At 41.8% G+C, this 12,548-nt stretch overlaps 1 pseudogene; it reads right to left on the bottom strand.

Moving 5' to 3' along the window:
• The window catches only part of LOC146937496 (uncharacterized), a 31,588-nt pseudogene that overhangs the window by 14,831 nt on the left and 4,209 nt on the right, over nt 1-12,548 (bottom strand).

Here is a 12,548-nt window from a genome sequence, read left to right as displayed (position 1 = left end):
TATTACAGTTTTGTACTGTATTTGAGTTGTCATGTTTGATGTTGTTTGTTGTGTAACCCTTTGTATGGACTGGTTGGAGTACAACCATGTCCATATTAATTGTTTTAGTAAGTCGGCGTATTTTTTTTCTGCTGTCGAGGAAGAAAGTGGAGCAGAGTTTTTGACTACTAATTAGCTGAAGCAGTTAGAACGTGACGAAATCTTGATGTTTCATTGATGGCGTCTTTGTCCATGGAGAATCAAGCAGTAATTGATAGGTTGTAAGTGGGTGCACGTGCGTTTAGCAAGATTGACTTGAGATCGGGTTACCACCAGATTAAAGTGAAAGATGAAGATATGCAGAAGACGGCGTTTAGAACGCGATATGGACATCATGAATATAAGACGGAAGAAGAACATGCTGAGCATTTGAAGATTGTCTTGCAAGTGCTGAAAGAGAAGAAGTTGTATGCCAAATTGTCTAAGTGTGAATCCTGGTTGAATGAAGTAAGTTCTCTTGGCCATGTTATTTCTGGTAGTGGTATTGCAGTTGATCCGTCTAAAGTTGATGCATTATCACAATAGGAGACTCCTAAGTCAGTCACAGAGATTAGAAGCTTTTTGGGTTTAGCAGGTTACTACCGAAGATTTATTGAAGGATTTTCTAAGTTGGCACTTCCGTTAACGCAATTGACTTGTAAAGGTAAGACCTTTGTGTGGGATGTTCATTGTGAGAACAGTTTTAACGAATTGAAGAAGCGTTTGACGACGGCTCCAATCTTGATTTTGCCGAAGTCCGATGAACCTTTTGTGGTGTATTGTGATGCGTCCAAGTTGGGTTTAGGCGGTGTGCTTATGCAAGATGGTAAGGTGGTTGCTTATGCATCAAGACAGTTGAGATTACATGAACGAAATTATCCTACTCATGATCTGGAATTAGCTGCAGTTGTATTCGTGCTTAAGATTTGGAGACATTACTTGTATGATTTGAGATTAAAGGTGTTTAGTGATCACAAGAGTTTGAAGTACTTGTTTGATCAGAAAGAATTGAATATGCGACAACGAAGGTGGCTCGAATTGTTGAAAGATTATGATTTTAGTTTGAATTACCATCCGGGTAAAGCTAATGTGGTTGCAGATGCCCTAAGTAGGAAGAGTTTACATATGTCTGCTATGATGGTGAAGGAATTTGAATTGCTTGAACAGTTTAGAGATATGAGCTTAGTTTGTGAAATGTCGCCTCGGAGTGTTAAGTTAGGAATGCTGAAAATTGATAATGATTTCTTAAAAGATATTAAAGATGCGCAGAAAGCTGATGTTAAGTTTGTGGACTTGTTGGCTGCTAGTAATCAAACTGAAGATGGTGACTTTAAGGTCGATGGTCAGGGTGTGTTGAGGTTTCGGGGTAGGATTTGTATTCCAGACAATGATGAGATAAAGAAGATGATTCTTGAAGAGAGTCATAGGAGTAGCTTGAGTATCCATCCGGGAGCTACAAAGATGTATCATGATTTAAAGAAGTTGTTTTGGTGGTCTGGATTGAAACGTGATGTAGCACAATTTGTGTATTCTTGTTTAATTTGTCAGAAGTCGAAGGTGGAGCATCAGAAGCCTGCTGGATTGATGACACCGTTAGATGTACCAGAATGGAAATGGGATAGTATATCCATGGATTTTGTGACGAGTTTGCCGAATACTCCTAAGGGAAATGATGCTATTTGGGTGATTGTGGATAGATTGACGAAGTCGGCACACTTCCTCCCGATTAATATTAGTTTTCCTTTTCCTGTGGCTCAGTTGGCAGATATTTATATTCGAGACATAGTGAAATTGCATGGTGTTCCTTCAAGCATCGTGTCAGATAGAGATCCAAGATTTACTTCTAGATTTTGGAAGAGTTTGCAAGAGGCTTTAGGCTCTAAGTTGAGATTGAGTTCGGCTTATCATCCTCAAACAGATGGTCAGTCGGAAAGAACAATTCAGTCACTCAAAGACTTGTTGAGAGTTTGTGTACTTGGGCAAGGTGGAACTTGGGATAGTCATCTCCCGTTGATAGAGTTCACATATAATAACAGTCATCATTCAAGTATTGGGATGACACCTTTCGAGGCCTTGTATGGTCGGAAGTGTAGGACTCCGTTGTGTTCGTTTGAAACAGGTGAAAGTGTGGTTTTAGGTCCAGAAATTGTTCAGCAGACTACTGAGAAAGTGAAAATGATTCAAGAAAAGATGAATGCGTCGTAGAGTCGACAAAAGAGTTACCATGATAAGCGTAGGAAAGACCTTGAGTTTCAAGAAGGAGAGCACGTGTTCTTGAGAGTAAGATGGTAGAGTCTTATCCAGAGTTGTTTGCTTGAGGTAAATTTTCGAGGACGAAAATTCTATAAGTTGGGGAGAGTTGTAACGCCCGTCTTAATTATTTAATTAATTCGATGAAGTTTAGAATATATTTATAAATATATGCTTATATGATTTATGATTTAAGTAATTTATATGACTAAGATGTGTGAATTATATGATTCGTCAGGTTGAGTAGTTTATATGATTTATGAATAAATTATGTGGAGTATATGATGTTGTGAAGTTTTTATGTTGGTGTGATTTATTTTATTATTAAATAAATAAGATATGAGAAATAAAATAAAAATATTAGAAGTTGGGCTGTGAGGTGGAAATAGTAAGTTTATAGGTGAGATGAGCAATAAGGGTAAATAAATAAGACAAACATAAGTGGGAGACATTTTTACGTGAAACGCTTTTGGAAAAGGGAGAAAAAGTCAGAAGAGGAGATCAAGAGGGAGAGAGAGCTGCGATTCTGCTATAATCAGGTAAGGGTGAGACTAATTTTCAATATTATTAAGGTTATAATTCTGTAGAATGATTTAGCATGATTAGGTTGAGTTTTGTGAGAATTGACTTAGGGTTTGAGGGAGTTTGAGGATTAATTGATGAAAAGTTGTTAGATTGATGAAGAGACTATAATTAGACCTTAGATAATCCCCATAATGATTATCAGAAGTAATTTTGAAGCTAAAACTATGTGATTAGATGAGATGTCGGTGAGTTAAGAATTAGGGTTGTGAGGTTTTGGAAAACGAGTTTTGAGTGGTTTAAACTTGAATTTTTCTGTAGAATATGATAGAGCTTAGTGTCAGGAGCGCGTAGGCGAAAACGGCATCGAAAACGGATTAACGGTTGAGTTTTACGGCCGAAAACGTGAAAGGTAGAAAATCTGAAGTTGTCTGTCGAACTATGAACGTGCCACGATGGAAGCCCAACGTGCCACGATTTTTCCAGAATCGAAACCATTTTTAGGCTGTCCAAATGTGCCACAATGCAGTGTTGACTTAAACTATATTTGACCCATTTTTATGCCTCTAAAGGGTTCCTAAGATGTACAGTAAGGCCCCAAATCAATAAGCTTAATGAGAGGGATTTAATTAAGGGTTATAGGAGTAGTTCCTTGCCATAGTGTAACCCAACTTGCGAGCAAAGTTACTTGCCACTGCGAGTTAGGTTGTTAGTTGCCCAAAATTGTCCTGATGCGATCCTTTCGCACGTATAGACTTGAGTTGACCTTAGAAGTAAGTAAGAGAGTTGTTTAGGATGCTTTCATAAGCTCCAGAAGTCTGTTCAGGTGACTGAGATTAGAATTGTTGTTGCATGAATGTTATAATGATGCTTTATGATACTTATGATGATGTAATTCATTCATTAGATGATGTTAACGCATTCAAGCGTTATTAAATGATGTATCTTGCTGCTGTTCCCTGCTATTGACTGTTAGTGTCTCGAGGTTGCATGAGTCGGTCTATGTTGTTGGAATTTAAGAAGTTGTCCATGATTATGAGTCGTATGAGTTGTTCACGTTGTTGTCTAAGTTGTTGGAAGTTGAGTTCATTGCATGCTCATTAAAGTTGGGGGCTTTAGGCCCGGCAGCCTTTGTGCTCACATGTTGAAGAGCCTATTATGCTCATTTTGTTGTTGATTGGTACCACATGCATTTGCATATCAAGAAGTTTCATGATGGTCTAAGTTGTTAAGTTGTTGTTGAGTTGATAGAGTTGCATTGTCAAGATGAGTTATGTTGTTAAGTCGTTGTTGAGTTGGTAAAGTTGCATTGTCAAGATGAGTTGTATTGTCGAGCTAAGTGTTAAGTTGATTATGATTTGTGATGATATTTAGTAATGGTATTTGATGATTGTATTTGTTATGAAATGAAAAATATGTTGAGTGTTAATTGTGGATATGTTATTAATGTTTAAGTTGTTAAATACATTTTATTGGATTATATGCTTAATGTATTGATTATGAAATCTCACCCCTTCTGCGTATATGTTGCCTCGCGTGGGTAATGTGCAGGTAATAAAGACTAGAGGCGTTCGTGAGTGTGTTCTTTTCTTTTTTTTTAGACAAAGTATTTCTTGACTATATCGGCATTAACAGGATTTGGAAGCTCAACACCATCCATGTGTGTAAGGATTAAAGCACCACCAGAGAAGGCCTTCTTGACAATATAAGGACCTTCATAGTTAGGTGTCTACTTGCCCCTTGGGTCGGGTTGCTGACTTATCCTTCTTTTCAATACAAGCTCGCCTTCCTTGAATTCTCGAGGTCGGACTTTCTTGTCAAAAGCATTCTTCATTCGCACTTGATACAACTGTCCATGAGCCATAGCATCCATACGTTTCTCTTCAATCAGATTCAATTGATCATACCGACTTTGACACCATTCAGCTTCAGTTAATTTTGCTTCCATAATCACTCGAAGAGATGGAATCTCCACTTCCAGAGGGAGAACTGCTTCCATGCCATACACAAGAGAGAAGGGAGTTGCCCCGGTTGAACTGCGCACTGTAGTACGGTAACCATGCAAGGAAAAAGGTAACATTTCATGCCAGTCTTTGTAAGTAGTGACCATCTTCTGAACAATCTTCTTGATGTTCTTGTTAGCGGCATCAACTGCACCATTCATCTGAGGTCTGTAAGGAGAAGAGTTGTGATGTTCAATTTTGAATTCTTCACATAAAGCTTGCATCATACTATTGTTCAGATTGGAACCATTGTCAGTGATGATCTTGTTGGGAACACCATATCGACAGATGACGTTATTCTTGATAAACTTGACAACCACTTGCTTGGTCACATTTGCAAAGGAAGCAGCTTCAACCCACTTGGTGAAGTAGTCAATTGCCACTAGAATGAAACGATGTCCATTGGAAGCTTTTGGTTCAATTCTTCCGATCATGTCAATGCCCTACATAGAGAAAGGCCATGGGGAAGACATAACATTGAGGGCATGTGGAGGTACATGAATCTTATCAGCATAAATTTGACATTTGTGGCATCTTTTGGCATGTTTGTGGCAGTCACGTTCCATGGTTATCCAGTAATAGCCGGCTCTTAACAGTTTCCTCGACATGGTGTGGCCCGAAGCATGGGTCCCAAGGTACCGTCATGTACATCATGCATCAATTTCTCAGCTTCTTGTTTGTCAACACATCTCAACAAGACCATGTCATAGTTCCTCTTGTATAGGATTTCTCCGTCCAGAAGAAATCTACTGGCCCATCTTCTCAAGGTCTTTTTATCCCTGTTGGAAGCACCAGGTGGATATTCACGATTCTGCAAGAATTGTTTGATATTGTAATACCAAGGCTTTTTATCATTCACATCTTTATCAGCTTGATCTGGCATATTTTCAATAGTAAACACATGAGCGGGTCTATCAAGACGTTGTACTTTGATCACGGGCACATCATTCCAGTGATTGACACGAAACATGGAAGACAAAGTAGCAAGAGCGTCAGCCATCTGATTTTCATCCCGAGGGATATGGTGCAGCTCAACCTTCGTAAAGTATGTCAACAGACGTCTTGCATAGTCACGGTACGGGATCAACTTCTCATGATGAGTCTCCCATTCACCCTTTATCTGATTAATGACAAGTGCAGAATCTCCATAGATGTCAAGGTGCTTAATTCTCAGATCAAGGGCTTCTTCAATGCCCAAGATGCATGCTTCATATTCAGCTATGTTGTTTGTGCATTCAAAAGTGATTCGAGCAGTGAAAGGAATGTGGTGCCCCTGCGGGGTTACAATGATGGCTCCAATTCCTTTACCATAAGCATTAACAGCACCATCAAACACCAAGCCCCATTTGCTATTGGGGTCCGGCCCTTCATTGATTAGTGGTTCTTCACAGTCTTTTGCTTTCAGATACATAATCTCTTCATCAGGGAAATCAAACTTAATCGGCTGGTAATCATCAAGAGGTTGACAAGCAAGATGCTCAGCAAGGATGCTTCCTTTGATTGCTTTCTGAGCTTTGTACACAATATCATATTCAGACAACAACATTTGCCAACGTGCAATCTTTCCAGTAACAGCAGGCTTTTCAAAGATGTATTTGATTGGATCCATTCGGGATATCAACCAAGTTGTATGATTCACCATATAATGACGCAGGCGTTTGGCAGCCCAAGCTAAAGCACAACAAGTTTTTTCAAGCATTGTATACCGAGTCTCACAGTCGGTGAACTTCTTGCTCAGATAGTAGATAGCATGCTCTTTCTTACCAGTCTCGTCTTGCTGACCGAGAACACAGCCCACTGAATCATCTAACACTGACAGATACATAATCAAAGGCCTTCCTTCCACTGGCGGGACAAGGATAGGTGGCTCCAACAGGTATTCTTTAATGCTATCAAAAGCTTCCTGACATTCATCATTCCATACAACGGGCTGATTCTTTCTGAGCAATTTGAAAATTGGACCACAAGTAGTAGTCATATGAGATATGAACCTTGAAATATAATTCAGACGTCCGAGGAAACCTCTGACTTGCTTCTCAGTTTGAGGGGCCGGCATCTCTCTGATGGCTCGGACTTTGTCTGGATCAACTTCAATGCCTCTTTGACTGACAATGAAGCCTAGCAACTTTCCAGATCTTACACCAAATGTGCACTTGTTAGGATTCAACCGCAGCTTGTACTTTCTCAATCTTTCAAACATCTTTTTCAAATACACAACATGCTGCTCTTCATCACTTGATTTCACAATCATATCATCAACATATACTTCGATCTCTTTGTGAATCATATCATGAAATAGAGTGGTCATACCCCTTTGATAAGTAGCACCAGCATTTATTAAGCCAAACGGCATCACTTTATAACAGAACGTTCCCCACGGAGTAATGAAGGACGTCTTTTCTCTATCTTCAGGTGACATTCGTATCTGATTATAACCAGAAAAACCATCCATAAAGGAGAACACTTTGGATTAAGCAGTACTGTCAACAAGCACGTCAATATGAGGCAATGGGAAGTTGTCTTTTGGACTGGCTTTATTCAAATCTCTGTAATCAACACACATTCGAACTTTCCCATCTTTCTTCGGTACTGGTACAATGTTGGCAATCCACTCAGGGTATTCAGCTGTCATGAGGAAACCCGCATCAATTTGCTTCTGCACCTCAGCCTTGATTTTAAGAGCCATGTCTGGACGAGACCTTCTCAATTTCTGCTTGACAGGAGGACATTCAGGTCTTGTCGGTATCCGATGTTCCACAATCTTGGGATCTAGACCCGGCATATCTTCATAGGACCATGCAAAGACATCTGGATAATCATGGAGAAGCTGAGTAATCTTCTTTTTTACTTCTGGCTCAAGTGCAGCACCGATCTTGATCTCTCGCTTGTTCTCTTCGGTGCCCAGGTTGATGAGTTCAATTTCTTCCTGGTGAGGCCGAATGGCTCTTCTTTCTTGCTCAAGCAGTCGAGTGATCTCATACGGTATCTCTTCATCATCCTCCTCATCTTCAGCTTCATATACAGGGAATTCAAAATTTGGAGGAACCATAGGGTCACTGTGTTCAACGGGTTTATTGTGGTTCAATCTGCATAATATGATTGGGATGATTTTAGAAAAATGTGTTTTTTTTTCATGCAGATTTTTGAAATTAATAAGAAAATACAGATGTTTTGGTTTTTTCTGGCATTACCATTATTTCCAAGGAAAAGGCGCTAAAAGTAAAAAACAAAGAGTCGTGAGAAAGACGACAACTTTTATTGATAACGGCAATGCCGAAACAAACATGCCCTTACAATGATATCACTTTCGCCTTGGGCAGAGCGAAAGGATTGTTATTTTGAAAACAAAAAACATGAGCAACAGGACACATTACATGGAAGCATGCATGACTAAAGGAACATCAATGGCCTCCCAATTTCTCACAGTGCCTCCTGGTATAACAAATGTAGGCACGTAACTACTTCCAGCAGTATCTTCAGCAATAGCATTGATGAACCCAGCACTGTAGAAAGTTCCTTTTGAAACACCAGAGGTCGGGGAGAATCCAAGGCCCTCTTTACGCTTGTTTTCCAAGATCTGAATTACCTTGCCCCAGCCAGCAGCTTGCCCTGCTTGAACAGCCTTCTGAGCGTCTTTTAGTGAAGCCATAGCAGTACCAGCCCTCCGGGGCTCTGCACCTTCAACAGTTAAGCCTTGAAATGACGTCCCTTCGGCGGACCCTGCTTCAACACAAGAGAAAGATGATACTTGGCTAACCAGAAATGCCTCTTCACCATGTACAGTGACAATCTTACCGTTCCTCATGAACTTGAGCTTCTGATGCAACGTAGAAGTTACCGCTCCAGCGTCGTGGATCCACGGTCTTCCGAGGAGACAACTGTAAGAAGCATTGATGTCCATGACTTGGAAAGTGATTTGGAATGTCTCTGGCCCAATGGTAATTGGCAAGTCTACCTCCCCGAGAACATCCTTGCGGGATCCATCAAAAGCTTTAACCAGATAGCTGCTACCCCTCAGAGAAATTCCGTGATGGCTCAATTGCCTTAGTGTGGATTCAGGCATTACATTCAGAGACGATCTAGTGTCCACCAACACATTGGATATCATGTCAGATCTACAATGTACTGAGATATGCAGAGCCAAGTTGCGGTGTTTCCCTGCTTCGGGGAGTTCATCGTCACCAAACCCCAAGTTGTTGCAGGCAGTAATATTACTCACTATCCCATCAAACTGATCCACAGAGACTTCGTGATCAACATAAGCTTGCTCAAGTATCTTCATCAACACCTTCCTGTGAGCTTCCGAGCTCATGAGCAGAGACAAGATGGATATCTTTGATGGAGTTTGCAGCAGTTGGTCAACAATCTTATAGTCACTCTTCTTAATAAGCCTCAGAATCTCATCCAGATTAGACTCTTCAATAGATTGGCCTGTTGGGCCGGGGTTCTTGTCAACAGGAGGAACAACTGGTGGAGTTATCGTGGCAATAGGTGCCACCACCTTCTTTTGAAACAAGGGTGGACGGACCTTCCCGCTTCGCAGAGTTGTAATTTCACCGGCAACATTGTCAACTGCAGCTGGGGATATCAGAGGCACCTCCACTCCATTCTCAATCATGGTTGCACTGTACTTGTAAGGAATTGCTTTGGTAGAGGTATAAGATACCGGACCAGGTAACCTGATCACCAAAGGCTCAACATTCCTTACACTTTCAACAGGAGAGTCATGGAACACTGGCACAATCACACATACATCACTGGCAATCAAGTGCTTGTCATCCATCAGACTCTGGATATCACCTTGCACCACACAACAGCCCATAGGATTCCGAAGACATTCTGAACAAGAAGCATGATCATGATTGAATATAGAAGCCTGGCAAAGCTTGACATGTAACGGTACCAAGGGAGTAACAACATTGCGGACATCCAACATGGGATCCTCTTGAGGAACGGGGATTCTTTCGAAAGCCTCGATCATGTTGACAGCAACATGGTTTGGAAGCGGATTGTCAAGAACATGCGGAACACTGTTCGCAAAAGTCAACCGTCCTTTTTCTATCAGGTCTTTCACAATATATTTCAGAGCAAAGCAACCTTCAACATCATGGCCTTGAGCGCCTTGATGGAATTCATATGTTAGGTCCTGTCGGAACCTGGGAGGCAATGGATTAGGCGGAGGTTTGCCTGGTCTAGTGATGCAGTGTCCCTTGGCCAGTAGAGTTGGGAGCAGCTCACCATACCGCATTGGTATTGGTGGAAAAGAAGGTTTGGGTCGGGGACCCTGTTGTTGCTGCCGTTGCTGTTGAGCAGGAGGCTGTTGTTGTACTTGTTGAGCAATGGCATTAACGGGCACTGGTGGTTGACCCGGTGGCAGAGGATATTGCTGGTAGAATGGTGGGAAGAACGGATGTTGAGAGTACTGCATGTAGTGATAGGGCAGAGGTAGTTGTGTAGCAGCTGCAGACGGGTTGCCAGATACCATCCCTACTTCGGATTCTTTCCTCTTATGGTGACCATTACCATACTTCTTCGGTGCACTGGCTGAAGATTCACCCTTCTCAAGGACAATAATACCCTCTCTGACAGCCTCCTCTAGACGAGTTCCCATAGTAACCATGTCGGAGAAATTATTTGGAGCAGAGACTATCATTCTTTCCTTATATTCCTTCTTCAGAGTTTTCAGGAATGTCTGTGTTAATTCTTCCTCATCAAGTCGGGGAGAGACACGGGCAGCTGCCCCTCTCCACCTCTGGGCATATTCACGGAAGGTTTCATCTGACTTCTGAGACAGAGCCTTAAGAGAGTCCCTATCCGGCTTCAGACGGGTATTAAATTCATAATGGCTTTCAAAAGCAGTAGCGAGTTCCTCAAAAGTATGGATGTTGTCTTTGCTCAAACTAGTGTACCAATCTGCTGCATCATCTGTCAAGCTACTCTGGAAGCAATGGATCATTAGTGCATCATTATCTGCGTAGTTTGCCATCTTTCGGACGTACCGGATAACATGGTTGTGTGGACAAGAGGTCCCATTGTATTTGTCAAATTCTGGCTCTTTGAATTTCTTAGGAACCTCGAATCGGGACACCAAGCATAGATCACGAGCTTTAGCAGGAGCACCATTGCTTCCCCGGCTAGCCTTGACCTCACGGAGTTCTCCAGCGAACTCCCTTCACTGTCTTTTCATAGCTTCCATTGCGGGATCTTGTCCTCGCGGAGTGTCAACATCAATCACCTGTTGCACAGTGTGTACAATAGGGTCGGTAACAACAGTAGTCACTTGAGGCATAGAAGTGGACACAGGAATCTCAGCAGTAACTGGGACAGAAGTGGCTGGTTGTTCTTGTGCAGCCATCATAGTGGACATAGCGTCATGAGCCTTAGCCAAGTCTTCTTTCATAGCAGCTAATTCGGCACGGAGCTGAGCATTTTCTTCTTCAAAGTTAGCCATCATTCTTCTCTTGTGAAATCTTGTTTGATGAACTCTATCTGGTTGGTAGACTTTGCGAGTACGAGCCACTTTTCAGACTGCGGCAGACAAAACCAGGAGGCAATGAGCACGAGAGAAGTTTTTTGTGACCAATGAATGCATATGATGCATGAAATATGTTAATGCATATGCAAAAAGACTCTTTTTGTGTTATCGAAGGGTTTTAGACAGATTAGAAACTTGTAAACATTACTAACAACAATTAACATAGACGGGAAACAAACAACCAGCATATAGTTTTACAAGACAATTTCAACATAAACAACAGGCAAAAGAAATCCTCAAGCATGGGAAGTGGAAGCATCGTCCTCAGACTCAGACTCATAGTCGCAGTATCGTGCATAGAAGTCATGGGCACTCCTAGCCCTCTTGGAGTCTCTCATAAGCAACCTATCTTTCTCTTCAATCTCTCTCTTAGCCTTAGCTAGCTCCTTCTTCAGTGTCAAGACCTCGTGAGTCTGCTGCTCATCCTTTCCATCCAAATTCATGATCAAGTTCTCAGCCTCATAGTATCTAGCCCTCCACTGATGTTTCTCCCGACTCTCCATAGCTAGATGCTCCTGATACATCTCCTGGGTAGGTGGGAGTAGAGGCAAAGGCATGGTAGGAACAGATGCAGACACATATCTCATAGAGGGGTAAGGCATACCAATCTCCTCAGCTTGGTTTATCACCCACTGTGTATAGGCCTCGTGAGCAATACCGGACCTTACACCCATATGCTTCACCTCTTTCTTCCGAAGCTTAGACCAAGCTTCCATGAAATCCTCTCTAATTCCCGTGGGAGCATTGGAGTAGTGAAAGAAGTAAGGAGCTGTAGCAAGATTGATGGGCTTATCTCTCATCGGGAAACCAAATTGTCGCAAAGTAAGTTCCGGGTTATAGTTGATTCCACCCCGGGTACCAAGAAGAGGTACATTAAGAAACTTTCCACCACCAAAGATGATTTCCTTGACTCTAGAAGCGGGAGTGAGCTAAACCACTTCATTAGGAGTGAGAGCCATAATCCTCTGTGAAATAGACCAATTCTCCGGATTGTCGTGGAAAGACTTCGGAAGGTGCGAAATAAACCACCTATAGAGGAGAGGCACACAACAAAGAATGTATCCACGGCCCTTGCCGGAACGATCGTGAATAGCATGGTATGTGTCAGCTAGCAAGGTAGGAACCGGATTCTTGGAGTGGAAGATCATAATAGCATTCATGTCCACGAAGTCATCAAGATTCGGAAAGAGAATGAGCCCATAGATGAGGAGTGCAAGAAT

Source organism: Medicago sativa, chromosome 3 (genome assembly GCF_051527215.1).
Source record: "Medicago sativa cultivar Bolivia chromosome 3, Bolivia_mono, whole genome shotgun sequence".
Taxonomy (NCBI): Eukaryota; Viridiplantae; Streptophyta; class Magnoliopsida; order Fabales; family Fabaceae; genus Medicago; species Medicago sativa.
Note: the sequence above shows the minus strand (reverse complement) of the source record. Positions and strands in the feature narration are given on the sequence as shown.